Genomic DNA, 20,573 nt, shown 5'->3' on the forward strand with positions numbered 1-20,573 from the left:
GTCCCAGTTTTTTCCCCATTTTTGGAGATTATGTTTCCAGTTTTGATCTCGGACGTCTGGTCACTTTATATCATATATCACAATATTCTATTACTGTTAAACCCACTATGAATAATAAAAAACGCAGAACCAAGTGTCTGTTTCATAGCTACATGAATGACCTTTACAGGGAAAAAAACACGTGAAAATCAGTTCGGTATTCAGTGAGGTATGATTAATTAAATGCGCTGACAGCTCATTGCACCTGCCAAACAGATTACACTGAATGGAGCGGGTGACCGGTTTAAGATGGCAGCCCCACGGCTCCTCCGCGCCAGTAGGCAGTAGCGTCAATAGGGCGTCTGTCTATATAAGTCTATAGGAAGAGCCTTTCGGCTAGCTTGGGAAAACCCAGACGAACTTCCAGCAAATTAATATTTGCGCTGCAAGTCTGTCTGGCCAAGAGCCCATTCAAGCCCATTTCCAATCTTTCCAAATCGTGGCACCAATCACAAACGTTGAGGCGGGCTTTACACGATGACGATCGCTCTTATTGGTTTTAGGTCTATCCAGTTGCGCCCAGAGGCATTTGAGCGATGTCCGTTGGTGATGCCTTTTTGGAAATAGGCTATGAATTAACCTTTCCCAGACCCACTCTCAGTCACAACTGAGAAGAGCCTAGTGTCAACCAGGCTACCATTCGGCCCGACGGTGGAAGAAACTGCTATTATGTTGTTTTGCATGTAAAGTCACACACTGTCCTTTCTAGGAAAGACACCAAAAAAATCTATTAAGGATCACAACGAATACACATTACAGTCGCATTCAAAACACCATTAAAATGCTGGTACAGATGCAAAAAACGCAGAAAATCGAACCTGATCCGAATTTTTTTTATGACAGACGAAAGTTTCGGAGGCAGCGTGCAAGTGTGATTGACATTACTTGACGTCGTATTTATTTTTTAACGTGCGAAAATTTCTGTTGCGAATTTCGGGCACAGTATTGACTATGCAAGGGCAACCTTGATTTTTGTCAGGTTGCTGCACGGATGCTTTTAAGTTAGGTATCAGTTACTTAAGCACAAGATTCTTTGTCTGACATTCACATAGGCACATTAGACATTACTTTTTAACTGGCTTCAACAACCAACAAAACAAATTAAAGCCAAATTAAATAATATAACAATACTTTATAGTTAAAAGCCTTTAATTAGGCTATCATTATATTTATGTAGGCGTACCACATGGACTTTAACCATCTTTTGTAAAACTGAATGTTTTTATGTTCACTTTTTTTTTTTTAAATCAACCACTGACTTTTTGATGTTATCACATTATTACATTAATTCATAAATTACATTAACCACATTTATTACTTACTGTTGACAGTTGAAAATCCTGTCGTACCGCCTCCACATCTTCATCATTAATACTGGCAAATTTACTTGGGGAAAAATCAGCCAATAACACAGTATACAGTTAATCAACTATAAACAATATTCACGCATATACTTAACCCTCTAAGCGCCAAGTCGCAAAATTGCGACAAGACGTCATACTTAATAAAACAGGCTGTAGATCCTAATATGGTGTAATATCTCACTTGTATTCCCTACCACTAGATGGCAGACATGTAATACTTCGATTCAAGACCAAAATGACGTCATGTTCCTATTCAAAGTGTTGGAGGAAACAGCAGAGCAAGTGAGCGATCGTGTCATTGATGCGGAAGCAGCTCAGTTCAGAGTGTCTGAGTAAATTGTGAGATTTGTGAGAGAAAATCGTCAAATGGCTAATAAAAACTTGTACCGTGAGGATGTGTTGCAAATGTTATTCGCTGATTCTGACTCTGAAGGGGAATATTTGCCTTTTGGAAATGACGATCAGCCATCTAATGACCGCGCTTCTCCCGGTACATCTTTCCTGCGCAATGGTGCCGCCCGGCCTCTCCCGGTACAACTTTGCCGCGCAAGGCGCAAGTGTTCACGAAGCTCAAACAGATCATTTTGACTATTTGCCCAACGGGGATGGGGGTAGCAGGGGTGGACAAGGTCTTAGTGTACATAGGAGAGCTGTTGCTAGAGGTAAAGGCTGCAGGGGTAGAAGAAATAGGGAAGTAGCGATAGCTCTTTGGATCCAGTCAGAGCGGCTCGAGGTGGAAGTGGCCGTGCTGTGCGTGGGAGAGCCGGGAGATGTGCTTTTTCTGACTGATGACTTCTGGAACCTCATTACAAATGAAACCAACAGATATGCTCATCAGTTTCTAAACTCCCAACAGTTGAAACCCAATTCCAGATTTCATAATTGGTATGATGTCTCTGTCTCAGAGATTAAGGCCTTCCTAGCACTGCATTTGTGTGTGGGGCTGATAGAGAAGGCAGAAATTGAGGATTACTGGGCAGAATTTTGGCCAATTTACACACCTGGGTTTGGCAAAGTAATGTCTAGGAACAGATTTGAGATCATTCTGTCTTTCCTCCATTTCACAAACAATAGTGAGTATGTGGGGAGGGGTCAGCCAGGTCATGACAGGCTGTTCAAGGTGCGTCCAGTAATTGACCTGATAATTCCGCTTTTCTCAGCCGTTTATTGTCCACTCAAGGAGCTTTCTCTGGATGAAATGACCATAGCATTCAAGGGAAAGTCCACCTTGAAACAATACAACCCTAAAAAACCTGACAAGTATGGCTACAAGGTGTATGTTTTGAGTGAGGCCAGCTCAGGTTATGTTTTGCAGTGGTCCATGTACACTGGCCAAAATGCTGATGCTGATTTAGGTGCCACCCATCTAATTGTTCATCAGCTGATGGCCCAATACACAGGGAAAGGGCATGAGGTGTACATGGATAGTTACTACATATCACCAGCCATAGCAAACGAGCTGGCACATAATGACACTGGTATGTGGGAGAGTGAACTGCAAAAGGCGTGGTATGCCGAGGTGTCTGAGACAAACTGAGTTGCCTTTGAGCAAAGGAGATGACCCAGTGTTCATGAGATATGGCAAACTGTTAGCTTGTGCATGGCATGACACAAAGCGTCTCACTATGCTCTCGTCTCTTCATGGGAACTCATGTGTTCGGAAACGTATCAGGTCAAAGCAAAGCGACACAGGTTTTCGTGAGATAAACAGACCTGTGTGCGTTGATGTACAACACCTTCATGGGAGAAGTAGACACCTCTGATCAGAGGATGAAAACCTACCTCTTTCCACACCGTTCAAGGAAATGGTACAATCGCATCTTCAATGCGATTCTGAGCATCAGTGTAGTGAACTCCCATATAATTTACTCCAAGTGTGCACCTGGTCCACAGAGGCTCACTGAGCGCCACTGGCTCCGCGTTGCAGATGATCGGCCAGATTGTGTCGTTTGTTCTGATCGCGCACGCTCTAAGGGCCGTCGGCAGACAAAGTACAGGTGCAGTCGTTGTGGGGTAGGTCTTTGCGCTGTGCCATGCAATGAGAGGTACCATACTCTCAAAAACAATAAACTGTGTCACCTAGATACCTGATTGGGCAGATAGCTGGTCAACTGATCAAAAAATAGGCACATGCATTTTACTAATAATTTACTATAGTTACTTATAGTTTTACTGTTGATTTCCTCTTTTTCTGATCATTTGGAATGAGGATAAAAAAAAAAAAACACTGCATATATATTTTTTCCTGAATATTACTGATGAACTGATCAAAAAGTAGGCTACTGTTCACATGTGCTTTACTACTAAAGTATTGTAATATAGTAATAATTTAGTACTTTCTCCTATTTTGTTGGTTTCCTCTTTTCCGATCATTTGGAATGAGGATAAAAAGACAAAAAAAAAAAAAAGCAGCATGTAAATAAATTCCAACATCAATTCAATATCTACTATTTCCTGAATATTACTGATGAACTGATCAAAAAGTAGGCTACTGTTCACATGCGTTTTACTACTATATAGTATAGTAATAATTTAGTACTTTCTCCTGTTATTGTTGGTTTCCTCTTTTCTCATCATTTGGAATGAGGATAAAAAAAATAAAAATAAAAATAAAACATGCAAATAAGTCCAAACATCAGTTCATCATCATCAATCTACTTTTTCCTGAATATTATGAAATTCAAGAGGGCCGCCCCCTGATGACGTCATAATATGCAAATTAGATGAGTATATTTACACCCCACATAAACTTTCAGTCATCCCCAACATTTTTTTTAATTTACAGTAGATCTCTATCTTTAAGCCCTTTCAAGCCACAAGCTTTTGAAATTTTTATGTCAAAATCCAGCATTTTTTAAAAAAAACCTTGGCGCATAAAGGGTTAACACATGTACTAAACTCCCATTTATTGCAAAAAAATTTTTTACGCTCGCATGAGGTGGTTTTTCAGGCAATTTGAAAAAGAAATATTTCGCGAAACTGCAATGGAAACAGTTTTTGCGCATTTATAGGTCACCTGACGTAGCCTAGATGACGTGGTATGTTTGGACAGAATACGAGACAGAGTTCTTTATTAAATTCATATAAGACAAAAGAATTACAGAAATAATGGATTCTAAACCTAAAATAAATGCCACAATCAAGACCTCGAAGCAGATATGAGGGAGAAACACCCGGAAACACCTCATATGTGCCGCTCACAAGTATAATAAGGGTCGTTCCTTACCATTAATGATTGGAAAACACACATACATCTCCTTCAATTAATAATAATGGCCAGTGCAGTGGCTGAGATATAGTACATAAACCTACCAACGTCCGTTGCCATGGTTTTTGGAATGATTTTACTTATCGCCAGAGGAAAAAATGTATAACATAACATCGGTTAATGGAAACGCTGTCATTTTGCAATAGTTTTTTGTAGAAATTTAGAAAAAAAAAAAAAAATCGCAAAAGATTTGCGTAAATCTGTAATGGAAACGTGCCTACTGTCACTGAGTCAAGAAAAACTCGCGTAAAAAAATGACTTCCTGTATGTGTCAGCCAATCCTATTCAAGTAACACACATTTTTAAAATAAATATTTAATAAATTATAAATTACGCAATTGTGTCTCAATCAAATGGAAGTCAAAAATATGAATGCAAAAGAATTTCCTGTCAATTTGTTTTAACTATGCACACAATATATCCTCCCATGTGCAAACAACACTCACTTGTACTCTACACAAATCGCTCCCTTTATGCATATTTATCTGAAAACGTTTTAGTGTGTAAACTATTATGTCCTGACACTAATGCAATATTTATTTTAAACAACGCAAAATCATTGGCGTTATGCTAGCATTACAAATTACATATAATTACGAGTTCTATATCCTATAGGTTTTTCAATTAATTAATTAAACCTACATATAAAATATTTTCTCAACTAAAAAACATGCAGTTAACAAAATCATTGTAGCAGTTACACATACGAATAAAAACACATTATATAGCTAACACAACATTAAACTGAATAACTGTAGGTAGATATCAGCATACATTACAAATACATTTTATTATTCAAATGTCAGAATGACCACTTAGACATTTGTAATTTGGGTTCTGTTCTGTATCCTCTGTCTGTATCCGCCCTCACTCTCCCTGAGTGCACTTTTTAAAAATTGATTGCAGTACGACAAGAGGCTTGTTAAAATAAAGTAAATACAGTCCTCTGAAGCTCCCGAAAAATGTACGTTGGTGCTTCAGTGACTACTTCGCTCAGAGAACATGTCAATCACAGCTGTCAATCATGACGTTACACCACCGTTTTTATAGCATCACGTAACTAACTAAAAACCAACTTATTTTAAAAACAGACACTTGAACTTACATCAGCGTGATAAAAACGACAGCAAATGAAAGAAACCACCTTTGGGAAAAAAGATATTTGAAATGTAATTTAATTGTTTAGTTGGTCTCACGTCCCGTTGAATAACACGGGGAGGCGGGGTTTATGACCTATACTAGGACCAGTCACCGGGGGGTGATTGAGACGTTTTGGCTTCACTTTTCAGGGCTTGTGCGGCACGCTTGATTTAAACAAATGACCTTTTGTTACGAAAACAAGCAAGAACCAATGAATAATAGAGAACCAGTATGGTGGCTACACTTTTGATGACCTCATGCAGTTCTCTAAAAATCTATAAAACAGTGTTTAACCAATTTACTGCCTTCCAGCCAACAAAACCTCACAAATTACATTAAAATACATAGTAATATGATTACACCAAACCAATGTTTACATTGTGCAATTTTATATTTGATTACTCAATTTTTGTAGCTGAAAACTATTGTTAAAACTACCTGAAAAACGTACTCGGTTACTAACGTAACCTCGGTTCTCTCTAGAAGAGGGAACGAGTACTGCGTTTTATCAAAACGCTACGGGAAAAGTCTCTTTTCACGAAACACTGAAGCAAAAATTATCCTTTAATTTTCATATATGTAAAACGCGTTGCGGCAGCAGCAGACAGCTGAAGCAAGACGGCTTGTCCGCTCATTGGCTGCTCTGCGGCAACTGCATAAGCCTATCGAGCGCAGGCTGATGCAACATCAGACCAATGAGGGCGCTTCGCGCCCTCCTCGCCACTTCCCGCCGAGACGGGCGTGGCTTACCTCTATAAAAGGAGCTCGAGAAGGCTGATTCACTTGATTTTGATCGCCGAAGCGAACCAGAGTGAACCAAACGCACGGCAAGGGAACGCAGTACTCGTTCCCTCTTCTAGAGAGAACCGAGGTTACGTTAGTAACCGAGTACGTTCTCTTACGAGAGTTCTCTCGTACTGCGTTTTATCAAAACGCTACGGGAACCCCTTGCAAAACGCCGTGCGTGCTGGGATAAAAACACTGATCACCGGAAGCTATTTCAGGCATACAGTGCATAATCACCAGATAAACTCACACAGAGTCAGGGAATAAGGGGGGAGCCTTAATTCCCTATACTGTAGCGTCCGCAGGCTTAACATGACCTCACAGGGAGAGTCTAAAGACAGGAGGGGTTTCCTCCGTCCTTATATAGACATGTCCACAGACGGGAATTTGACATCACATAGCCAGGGTAGGGAGCCTGCACTAATGTGGGAAAACGTGGGTCTTACACAGTTCTGCCCAGTATAGTCGGTAGAACGTTGCGCCTGTAAATAGATTACACCGACAAAAGCTTAGCCTGTAAGGCGGGAACCTCTAGGTATAAAACCTGATAAATGTAGACGGAGAGGCCCAGCCTGCCGCCGTACATATATCCTGTAAGGAAATCCCGCTGGACCAAGCCCACGAGGAGGCAACGCCTCTCGTAGAGTGCGCTCTGACTCCCAACGGGCATTGAATGCCCTTGGCAGTATAAGCCCGCGCTATGGCGTCAACTATCCATCTGGATAGACTCTGTTTCGAAACAGCCGTTCCTTTGGAACGTCCGCTGAACGAGACAAAGAGCTGCTCTGTCTGTCTGAAGGCAGCAGAGCGGGACATATAAGTTCTTAAAGCCCTAACAGGGCAAAGAAAACTCGAGTCCCCTTCCTCACTCGACGCCGGCAGGGCAGCCAGGGAAATAACCTGAGCCCGAAAAGGCGTGTTGAGGGATTTCGGCACATAGCCGTGCTTAGGTTTGAGTATGACTTTAGAGTCATTAGGACCAAACTCCAATCACGTCGGGCTCACAGAGAGCGCGTGCAGATCGCCTATGCGCTTCACTGAAGCGAGAGCCATCAAAAACACTGTTTTGAAAGACAAATGTTTGAGGCTGATAGACTGGATAGGCTCGAAAGGGGCACCTTTCATGGCCGCCAGGACCGTAGAAAGGTCCCACATAGGGACTGAAGGAGGTCTGGGTGGATTCAGTCTCCTAGCTCCCCTGAGGAAGCGGATGACTAAATCATTCCTTCCCAGTGACTGACCCAGCGTTGAACCGGAGAACGCTGAAATAGCCGCCACATACACTTTGAGCGTGGAAGGGGTTCTGACCTTTTCCAACAGCTCTTGCAGGAAGGAGAGAACCTCCGCTACCTCACATTCGAGGGGTGAAAGGCTCCGAGCTGTACACCAGCTGAAGAAAACCGACCACTTTGAAGCGTAGAGCCGCCTGGTCGACGGCGCTCTAGCCTCAGTGATGGTATTCATGACTCCCTCTGCGAGACCAACGGGTATCCGTTGAGCGCCCACACATGAAGGGACCACAGTTCCGGGTGTGGGTGCCAAATCGAGCCCCTGGCCTGCGAGAGGAGATCTCTCCTCAACGGCACTAGCCATGGAGCGATGTCTGCTAACTGCATCAGAACTGGGAACCATGCCTGGTTCTTCCAGAACGGTGCTACAAGCAGCACTGGGCATTTTGTTTTCCTGACCCGTTCCAACACCTGTGGCAGGAGGGAGACGGGGGGAAAAGCGTATAGCGGGCAGCGCGGCCACCTTTGGGACAGCGCGCTGTCGGTCTTTGAAAAGAATGCGGGGCAGTGAGCATTTTCGTGGGACGCGAATAGGTCCACCTCCGCTTTGCCGAATCTCTCCCACAACAGCCGGACTGTTTGTGGGTGTAGAGACCATTCGCCTGTAGGAACGTTGTTCCTGGACAGTCTGTCCGGGCCCACATTCAGAAGCCCGGGTACATGCACTGCTCTCAGCGAGCGTAAGTTGTGCTGAGCCCATAGTAGGAGGCTTTCGCCAGCATGTACAGGGATATGGAATTCAGACCGCCCTGGCGATTTATGTAGGACACCACAGCCATGTTGTCCGAACGGACTATGACGTGTTGGTCCTTGATGTGGGGACAAAAACGCGTCAGTGCATTGTGCACTGCCAGCATTTCTAGGCAGTTTATGTGTTGGAGCTTTTCTCGTTCCGACCATAGGCCGAAGAACGGTCTGCCCTCGAGCAGCGCTCCCCATCCCGAGGTGGATGCGTCCGTCGACACCATCCTCACCCTCGAGGAAGTCCCCAGGGTTACACCTGATTGGTACCAGTCGTTCGCCATCCAAGGCACCAGGGCTGTGACACAGTCCTGATTGACCTTGAGGCGTAATTGACCGGACACCCACGCTCTGCGCGGTACCCGCGCTTTCAACCAGAACTGCAGCGGGCGCATGCGGAGCAAGCCCAGCCGGAGAACTGACGAAGCTGAGGCCATGAGACCCAGCATCCTTTGAAATTTCCTGAGCGGGGTGAAAGCGCCGCGGCGGAAAGACTTCGCCGCGCGCTGAATGTTCAGCACACGCTGTGGCGACAGCTGCGCTGTCATAGACTGTGAGTCCAGAACTATACCCAGAAACGAAATCGTTTGACTGGGGTTCAGTGAACTCTTCGCCCAATTGACCGTGATACCAAGATTCTCGAGGTGATCGAGTAAAATGGCTCTGTGCTCTACGAGCTGAGATCGTGATTGGGCTAGGATCAACCAGTCGTCCAAGTAGTTCAGCACTCGCATGCCTCTGAGTCTGAGAGGAGCGAGCGCTGCATCCATGCATTTCGTAAATGTACGAGGTGCCAGGGACAAGCCGAAAGGCAGGACTGTATACTGGTATGTCTGACCCTCGAAGGCGAATCTCAAGAATCGCCTGTGATGTGACGCTATCTGTATTTGAAAATACGCGTCCTTCAGATCTATCGACATGAACCAGTCTTCCCGGCGAACATGCGCAAGAATTTTGCTGGTCGTGAGCATTTTGAAACGGCGTTTCACTAACACTCTGTTCAGTCGTCTTAGATCCAGAATGGGTCTGATACCGCCGTCCTTTTTGGGGACTAGAAAGTATCTGCTGTATATCCCCTGTTCGCTTTGATCTCGGGGAATAAGCTCTATCGCCCCTTTGCTTATCAGTTTTGATATTTCGGCGCGAAGTAGGTGTGCTACTTTCAGCGGTACCGAAGTTTCGACGCGCGCTGTGAAGCGCGGAGGGCGTCGAAAAAACTGTAGCGAGAAGCCTCTCTTTATAATGCCTAAGACCCAGTCCGAAACCCCTGGAAGCGCTGCCCATGCATCTGCATGGTTGGCTAAGGGCCGGATACAGAGCGCGCTCTGTTCGCCGTGCGACAGAGGTGCTACGGGGCTCACAAACGTAGGCGTTATGCCTGCGGCATTTGAGGCGGGGGGCGCGCTTAATACAGCGGGCGGAGCGCTCGTCCTCGACCTTACAACAGTGCTTGGCTGAGTGAGGGAGGGCTGCGCGAGTCCCGTGGGACTCATGTGTGCGAGTAGATGTGGGCTGGGAGCGGACACATTTACTGCTTTGAGCGCGCTGCCTGTGTAAGCAGCGCGCGCGCTCATAGGTCTCGTTTTTACAGAGAGCCTGTGATCTGATAGACATAGTGTTCGCGGGCACTGAGTAGTGGGCACTTTTACTATGTGGGGAGCGCAATCGACCTGAGTCGATTTTATTTGCGCGAGCCCTAAGTGCAGGGCTGTGCTTGTGTGTAGGGATGGGCACTGAGAAGTGGGCATCGACACTACATTTATAGCACCATCGGCCGTGGCCGGGACACCAGAAATACCGTGAGTAAGTGTGGCCGCGGGAGAGCGGGCACAGTTACTGCAATGAGTGCACTGTCTGTCTGAGCAGAGTGAATGCACACAGGTTTCGTCTTTACAGAAACCACAAGGCATGCAGAACATAGTGTTTGTGGGCACTAGGCAGTGGGCACGTTCACTATGTTGCGTGCGTGATCGACCCGAGTCGAATATATGAGCGCGGGCCCTGTGTGAAGGGCTGTGCTAGTGTGTAGGGATGGGCACTAGCAGTGGGCATCTTCTCTACACATATAGCATCATCGGCCGTGCTCGTGGGCAGCAAAAAACACGTCTGCAGTTGTCTCTCGGGGAACAAACAGAGTGATTTGCATTCGGCGGCATAAATATTTTCTGCCGGCTGGCCTGGGGTTCGAACCTCCGATCCCCCGCGCGCAAGTCTAAGAATCTACCACTGGACCACAGTGAAGATACATAGACAAAGTCAGTGCGAGTATTATCCACACTGGCGTTTGCTTGCAGGCATGTACCACGTGCTCGTGGGCAGCAAAAAACACGTCTGCAGTTGCCTCTCGGGGAACAGACAGAGTGATTTGCATTTTCAGACGCCTGCAAAATGCCAGAATGTGAGAAGAGTGGAAATCGCCCAGTTTCAGCGGGGCTGAAAACACTCCATTCTCCTTTCGCCAGTGACGCGCGGGAACCGTAGAAACGGTGTTCGGTTGCAGGCAAGCGGGTACTACGCGCTCGCTGGCTGCAAAATGCATCTCTGCAGTCGCCTTCAGGGGACTTACAGAGCAAAGCATTGGCGGCATAAATATATATGCCTCTAGACCGGGATCCGAACCCCGGTCTCCCGCGTGGAGAACCCATAATTCCACCACTGAGCCACAGGGGGATACAGGCTTTGAAAGCGGCGTCAACATGTATTCTTCGGCGTTTGCTGGCAGGCAAGCGTGTAACAGACTCACTTGCTGCAATAATATTTCCAGTCGCCGAACAGGGAACTGAGAAATGTGAGAGAAAAGAGGTCAGACCGACCAACGGTGGGACTAAGAACACTCTTTTCTCCTTCGCCGGTGAATGACGCGTGCAGAGGCAGGGTAGCTTTTCTTGTAACGTAAAGAAAAACTAATCCCGCCATCCGCTTCCAGGAAGGGCAGCCTCGGAAGGATGCCCGGTGAGTCCTCAGAGTCACCGTAGGCAATTGGCTCGGAGTGAAGGCGTTCGCCGTCAGCGAGCGCGAGCGCTGCATGAGAAGGCATCTTGAAAAAGACGCAGCTCTTTTAGGGGTGTGTGTTGCAAAGCGAACACACACACACACACACAAACACAAGAACAAGAATGTAAAGGATATGGCGTCGGAAAGCGCAGCAGGTACGGCGGTAGAAGGCGGCGTTGGCCAGCGGCTTCAAGGGCTCGTCCCGCTGAAGTGCTTGCATCAGACGACGCGTGCTTCCTCGTGATCCAGCGATGCGTGCGCTTCGCTGAAGAGATTAAAATCAAGTGAATCAGCCTTCTCGAGCTCCTTTTATAGAGGTAAACCACGCCCGTCTCGGTCTCATTGGTCTGATGTTGCATCAGCCTGCGCTCGATAGGCTTATGCAGTTGCCGCAGAGCAGCCAATGAGCGGACAAGCCGTCTTGCTTCAGCTGTCTGCTGCTGCCGCAACGCGTTTTACATATATGAAAATTAAAGGATAATTTTTGCTTCAGTGTTTCGTGAAAAGAGACTTTTTCCGTAGCGTTTTGATAAAACGCAGTACGAGAGAACTCTCGTAAGAGAACCCATAGCACTGTTTATTACATTTGTATCTATTGTATTTCAATTGTAATATTGTTTGAACTTTATTTATTTGTTATGTAATAATTGACTATACACTTTAAGTTAAGCAAACAAATAACTGCATAATGGTGATAAAATAATTTGTTTCTTGGATTTCAATATAAAACTCTACTAAATTATTTCAATGTATGAGTGCTCTTAGAACATTTGATATAATTAATAAACATGAAAATATTCCTCACTATAATTGTGGTGTGAAATTTGAAATATAATACCATAACACAAAACTGTTATTCAATGATTTTTATTAAAAAAAAAAAAATTCTCATGGCGACAAAAATGCCACAGAAACTTTAAACTTTATAAACAAAAACAACCACTGTTTGCCCCCAAAACTCAAATGTAAACCATCCCTCCCATAGAGATCCCTGGTGATTTTTCCCTTAGATAGAAAAACTGAATGCGTGCGCAAAAACACCACATTGTCCATCTCCCCAAAACGCCTTTCCAGAAGAACATTGCACTCCTTCACCCCAGCCTTGGTGTACAGGTCATCCACAGGCCGTGGCAGCACTGCACACACACCAAAGTACAGATCCTGTACATCATGCCCATTCTGAATCCGACGAATCAGCACCAGCATCTGGCCCACAATCATCTGAGGCCTGGCACCACTGGCAACATCATTGGTACCTATCATTAACAAGACCAACATTGGCCCCTTCATGCCATCAAAATGGCATGCATGCTGGGCCAAACTGCGGCTCAGGTTTGTACCAGGATGCACAAACGCCTGGATATTTTTAATGTGCTCCTCAATTCCACGGCACATCGAGTCACTCAGCAGACACACCTTCAACCCTAGAAAAAACAGACAACTGTTACATGTACACAAAAAGTATCACAAAACAAAAACAACAAATACTGATAATAACCAAAATCACAAACACACATGCAATCTAAATCTAAAATTATATTACATAGCTAACTATGGTTAAGACATTAAAAAAATAATACAAATATAGCCTGTATTACTATATCTATATTAGGCTACATAATCAGCAATCAATTGACATTTGACTGTTCACACTGAACATAAATACCATGTTAAAAAATATATTAATGTTTCTGAGTGAAAAATGTCCTACAAAAAAAAAAAAAAAAAAAAAAAGAAATTTCTAAATGACTGTACAATTTAATCTAGCCAAAACATTATTATTCTTTAAATTATAAAAACCGATTTCAAAAACATTGAACATAACTAAACTATGATATATTAATTTGACAGACATAACATAATTTCAGATTAACATAACTCCAGAAACAACCATTTGAATAACAATATATCTGATTTTTCTAATGCCTCTGCTGTAGTTACTTTGTGTAATAAGAATATACAATGCAAACAAACAACATAAAATGAGATGATAAAACGATTTTTTTGTATAACCTTAAAGAGCATTTGCAATAGCATTTAAATTACTAATGTACATTTTTAAAAATTAAGCAAAAATTCCTTACAGTGAATATAATAATAAATACCTTTCTTAACCACAAAGGTTCCCTTTCGAAGGGAACTCGACACTACGTCATTGACGCTTTGTCGTTGACGCTTTGGGGAACGCCTCAGGCGTGACAGGTGTCTGAAATCAAATATCAACTCACAGCAATCATGTTGACCGGCGACAGCCCGTGAATCATCAGCTTGATTGATTAACGCGTGACCTGGATGTATAAAAGGGAGCCTTGCACACATGACAACATCTTTTTGTCTTCAGGGAATGTTTGTCTGTTTGGAGAATATCGCTGAAACGCGCAGAGAAGAAGGAGAATTTTCGCACACGATCTGTGCGTTTTTTGCTTGGGAGAAGAGCACGCACGAGAGGCTCCCACATACTGTGGTCGAGTATGAGCTCCCACTTACTGTGGTTATCAGGTTATAGGCCTCACCAGGCCTTCCTGAATATGAGCTTCCACATATTGTGGCTTATTACCAGGTGATAGGCCTTACCAGGCGTTCCTGAATATGAGCTCCCACATACTGTGGTTATCAGGTCATAGGCCTCACTAGGCCTTCCTGAATATGAGCTCCCACATACTGTGGTTATCAGGTCATAGGCCTCACTAGGCCTTCCTGAGTATGAGCTCCCACATACTGTGGTCGCCAGGTTATAGGCCTCACCAGGCCTTCCTAGTTATGAGCCTCCACATGTCAGGTTACAGGCCTCACCGGCCTTCCTGAATGTGAGCTCCCACATACTGTGGTCATCAGGTTACAGGCCTCATCCGGCCTTCCTGGTTATGAGCTCCCACATACTGTGGTCGCCAGGTTACAGGCCTCACCGGCCTTCCTGGTGATGGGCTTCTACATGTCAGGTTACAGGCCTCACCCGGCCTTCCTGGTTATGAGCTCCCACATACTGTGGTCGCCAGGTTACAGGCCCCATCCGGCCTTCCTGGTTATGAGCTCCCACATACTGGGGTATCAGGTTACAGGCCTTACTAGGCCTTCCTGAATATGAGCTCCCACACACGGTGGTCACCAGGTTACAGGCCTTGCCAGGCCTTCCTGGTTATGAGCTCCCACATACTGTGATCGCCAGGTTACAGGCCTCACCGGCCTTCCTGGTGATGGGCTTCTACATGTCAGGTTACAGGCCTCACCCGGCCTTCCTGAATGTGAGCTCCCACATACTGTGGCCACCAGGTTACAGGCCTCACCCGGCCTTCCTGAGTATGAGCTCCCACACACCGTGGTCGCAGGTCTTCCTAGTTATGAGCTTCCTCATGTCAGGTTACAGGCCTCATCCGGCCTTCCTGAATGTGAGTTCCCACATACTGTGGTCACCAGGTTTCAGGCCTCATAGGCCTCCCTGAGTATGAGCTCCCACATGCTGTGGTCACCAGGTTTCAGGCCTCATAGGCCTCCCTGAGTATGAGCTCCCACATGCTGTGGTCGCCAGGTTTCAGGCCTCTTCGCCTTCCTGAGTGTTAAGCTCCCACATTCAGTGGTCAAGTACATGCACCTTTACTTCATCTATTTTTCTTTTTGGTACGTACGCTCCGTACATTCTTAAACCCATACTTATGGTAAGTCACACGACTGAACGTCTTGTGTACTTTCTCAAATCCATATTTTATGATAAGGGTCATGCGCTGTACGCTTCAGTCCCTTCCTATGTGGCTCAGACCACGGTCTTTCACCTCGGGTCCCACTTTAGATGCGTCCTGTCGTCGAAGTATGCTACGACAGACGCCTTTCTCTAGCTAACTTCCACATTCTGATGGGCTCCCACACACTGTGGTCACCAGGTTACAGGCCTCACCAGGCCTTCCTGGATTCGGAATGGCTAAGTACACACACTTTCGTTTTGTGTACTTTCTAAAATCCATATTTATGGCCTTTTTGAAAGTAGCCCCCATATGGTGTGGTTGTCAGGTTACAGGCTTTATCAGGCCTTCCTGAAAGTAAGCTCCCACAGGTTGTGGTCACCAGGTTTCAGGCCTCACCAGGCCTTCCTTGATTCGGAATGGCTAAGCACACGCACTTTCATGTCGTGTACTTTCTAAAATTCATATTTATGGTAAGGGTTATGCGCTGTCCGCTTCATTCCCTTTTTTACGTGGCTCAGACTCCGGTTCTTCACCTTGGGTCCCACTCTAGATGTGTCTTCTGTCGCAATGTTTTACGACAGGCGCTTCCCTTTCCAGCTATCTCCCACATTCTGTGGTTACAGGCCTCATTAGGCCTTTCTGAAGGTAGCCCCACATTGTGTGGCTGTCAGGTTACAGGCCTCTCCGGCCTTCCTGAATACGAGCTCCCACATACTGTGGTCGCCAGGTTACAGGCCTCACCGGCCTTCCTGATATGAGCCCTCATGTACTGGAGCTCCCCACATGAGGAGGTCATCAGGTCTTAGGTCTCAGTAGACCTTCCTGGTTTTGAACCCTCTCTTACTTCCCCAGTGTTCAGAGCGAGCACTGGGTAGACCCGTGGATTGAGTGGACGACTTCCGTCGTTTCTTGAGGTTGAGTCACACTCTCCGGGAGATCCCGTCTCTGTGATCCGGAACTGAATGGTTTATGCCAGCTTCGCAGGCCTTCGGTTTCTGGATGCCTTATCCAAGGCAACTTCCAGAGGCTCTGTCTCGGACAGACAGGCAGTGGCCAGACTATGTGTCTTAGTATAGATCACCAGGCCAGTCTGGTGGTATTTCAGGAGGCATGCTCCCCTGAATAGTGACTGGCTGGGGGTCCCTCGGGTTCCCTAGTCACATTCCCTAGAAAGGACCCCTTCTATTGGAAGTTGTGGTCCTAAGCCTTTGAGCTGGCCCAGATATACCCCCCATTAACTATGTTCTGGCGGTTTCTTGGTTCATTAGCTTGGGCTATGACCGGTAGGGAGTGCTGTCACTGACAGCCCGATGTGACCTAAGGGTGAGTGGTTCCAGTGTTTTCTGAATTACTGGTTCTGACAGTTGTCACTGCCTTTGGGCATGCACTCCCCTCAGCATGGCGGAGTGGGTATTTCGTTCCTCAAAGCGTCAATGACGTAGTGTTGAGTTCCCTTCGAAAGGGAACGTCTCAGGTTACGACTATAACCTATGTTCCCTGAGAACAGGGAACGAGACACTACGTCTCCCTGCCATGCCTCGGGGCCTGCCTGCAACAGTCCCTTCAGACGATAGGATGTCTTTTATACATCCAGGTCGCGCGTTAATCAATCAAGCTGATGATTCACGGGCTGTCGCCGGTCAACATGATTGCTGTGAGTTGATATTTGATTTCAGACACCTGTCACGCCTGAGGCGTTCCCCAAAGCGTCAACGACAAAGCGTCAATGACGTAGTGTCGAGTTCCCTGTTTTCAGGGAACATAGGTTACAGTCGTAACCTGAGACGTTTTCCTGCCAATCTTTGACACCACTTCATCACACTGACCACCTAAAAAATGTAAATATACATAAATATAAATAAATAAAACCACAGCACTAACACGAAAATATAATTATAGCATTCAACGACAGTCTATTCATATACCTGTCGAATTCATGTCCACCAAAGAAAGTCAATCACAGTAAATATGGACCACAGATGAAACAAGAACGTCAATCACGGTGCATGGACCACACGTGCAATAAAAAATAAACAAATGCTGATGCACAAAATTCAAACTGGGTTGCAATTTGATATTGCAAATGCTCTTTAAGGTTATACAAAAAAAACGTAACACCATAAAACTCTGTACCTTTTTTTAAATTCCCGCCCCCACCTGCGCTACGTAGCTAGGGACAAATCTTGTTTCACAATGCATGCCAAGCTTAGCTAGCTTCACATCAACGTAACAACACTACGAATCTACAGTGATCAAAGCTCAGCTGCCGCCGGCTCGGCAGTACACACTAGAAACGTTCGTCACAGCACCGACATCAAGGCTACACATAATATAAGCAAGCATTTATTTTAAAAGACAACAATAAATTTGTTTTTAATTTTTTAATTTAAACTTCTTGCACCTGAATTATTACATTTCGCATGTAAAGTTTAAAAACAAACATACCCAAGAAAAAGGCTCCGATCATGTTGTTTCATTCACACTTCAACAAAACAAAACCGCAATCTTTCTCTGGATAAAATAAAACACACACTAGAAATTTTAAGAGACTAACTATGGTTTCGGGAAACACAGATACTTGCTGATACTGATAACAACAGAACTTGCGAACATAGTTGGTTAATGATGCTTTCTTGAAACGGACTCCTGCAGGGCAACCGGCAGATAACACATTTATCTGTATAAAGATAAACGTATAATAACTTGCTGACGTGCACGAAAACCGGCCCTGTATTGGGCATTTCATGCGGACCTCCTTCCCTGATCTTTGAACACCCCTGGAGGATGCAGTTAGTTTGGTAGCAATGTCCTTCCAGATGTTTTGTTTTACCTTATTTGTAGGGTGTCCTTTAAATCTGTTAAACTTATCTCCTCTAAAAGGACATTACTCCCATCTTTTTGAAAGGTATCTTTTCTTTTTTTTGTCAGTGCCTCCGTCTGTAGGTGCTTTATATAGACTTGTCTTGCTCCACAACAGATGATGATTATTAGAGTAAACGTTAAGAATACGATACCATATAAGGTTATTGTGATGAACCCACATTTACATTTTATTTCTCTATTGTTTTGTTTTATTTTGATATGATTTTGTATTTTATTTTGTCATAAGGTCATCTATTTGTCTGATTAAGTACATTGCAATAACATACGAATAAGTAATATACAGTGGTAAAGATGTTATCAATGTTTCATCCTCTTATGCTTTGTCTGCATGGAGAGCAGAGTTTAAAACATAGAAAAGAGTTCATGAACAGGTCAACGAGTTCGGATACAGTCAAATGGCTAGTGATCATCTCAGCATGCTTTGTGATTGGTTCATTCTTGATCACACGCGATAGCGCGTGAATTCTGTGAGGAGAACATTCTGGATAAGCGTGAATTCGGTGAGATGACGGACAAGCTTCGGATGCACTCCGTTGTCGCGAGGGACATGGTTGGACCATATGTCTTCTCACTTTTTGGATCCCTTTCTTTGCACAGATCTCGTGGACTTTCTCGGGAGTGGATACCATATCTTTTGGATGTTTTCCAGGATTTTCGCGCCGTCAAACTTTTGGGACAGTGACAGAGACACTACGTGTGTGCGTGTGCGGTAGGCTAGTCGAGTTGGCCATGCCTAAAGGACAGTGAGATGTATCATCAGGCTACTGTGGTAATGTTAACATGTTTTGGGGTGATTTGAATGTGAACCTTTTTGTTTAAGACCTGGGGGAAAAAAAACGACTGTGATTTCACGAGTTCACACTTACAAATAAGTCAGATAGAATAAATGCGTATTTGGCGTGCTGTCCGAGGAGAGGGCTCCGGGCTCGGTATTCGGCCCGAACACAGAGTACTCCCCCCGTATTCCTGGCTGTGAAAGAACAAGCCAAGAGTGAGGAGTCGGGGTGGTGGAGGGATGCTGAAACTTTCAAGGAAGTTAGGTGATTTGACAGAGTGAATATATATATATATGCTTCCTCTCATGCTGATAGGGTAGACATGGTAATTGTTTGATGAGTTCATTGATTGATTATTTGAACGTGCTCCTCCCGAACTTTGTTAATGAAACATCATATAGTGAGCTGTAAATTTATTTCAAATGGGTTTCAGATAAATGATTGAAACGGATCCATGACTCCATGCCTGTATTTGCTGCCATCCTAGTATGTAACATTATATTTCAGAACTTCGCGAAAGGACAGCGACTCTTAAGTAGCAAGCATTCATGTTAAATGCATTTTTAAGAAACGCGCGTGGAATTGCAGCGAGCGTTCGCAACCTTGCACATAGAGAGCGCTCTTAAGAGCTGAGATACATCGCTATCGGGAAACCCGACCCTGTTCTTGCACAATCACAAAGGAAAACATAAATACACAAGCGAAACAAAACATTTATTTACATAAATTATAAATACAAAACATTCAATACATTCATTGCATGTCCCTTTTAAAAACCCAACTTGAAAACGTAATAATTGTCCACAGAAAAATTATACAATAAACCATGACAACAACAACAAAAATAAATAAATGATAAAAACACATAGACATCCATTACTATTGGCTTAGCTTCATTTATTAATTAACTATTGATCACATGATTACAAAAACATTACAAATAAATTAAGACCATAAAAGTCTATAAAATAGGGCATTGTAAATAAAACAACAAAGACCAAACGAAATATATTAATTAAGAGGCTGAATATAATCCATTAGTATGATTTAACACCAGAAAAAAAGAGGAAAAATATCTACTTGGGTCTGACCTCTAGCCTGGCAAGCCAGACCTACATCAAGAGGTGTGTTCGACATCGGCTGCGGCTGGATGTAACCGATCGGCGAGAGTAGCCGCGTGCAGGTGGGGAGGAGCTGCAAACGGAGACATGAAGTCGGACACTTTCTGGTTCCCGTAGTGACCGCGCACGTGGAGTTTGCATACTTTACCACAGCTGAAGTGAAATAAATGCAATATTTGCCAAATAATACACAGATGTTTCAGAGACATTATCATTCAATACTTTATGTACTGCTTCAATACAGCGTCTGTTTGAACAAGAATAAAGTTAAACATAAGCTACTATCAATGAAGTGGAGTCTACATTAATCAATTTTAATTTGATGACTTGAAACATGACACAATATACCATCGCAACTACATGAAAGAGTGTTTACTGTTATACAAAACTGATTTATGATCTTTAGAGGAACTAAAGGTGTTCGAATAAACATGAAACACACGTGATCGTTGTCATGTGGTGAATCCGGCCAATCGTAGAACAGCTGTGTCGTCA

The sequence above is a fragment of the Abramis brama genome, assembly GCF_963993115.1.
Source record: "Abramis brama genome assembly, chromosome: 4".
Lineage (NCBI taxonomy): Eukaryota > Metazoa > Chordata > Actinopteri > Cypriniformes > Leuciscidae > Abramis > Abramis brama.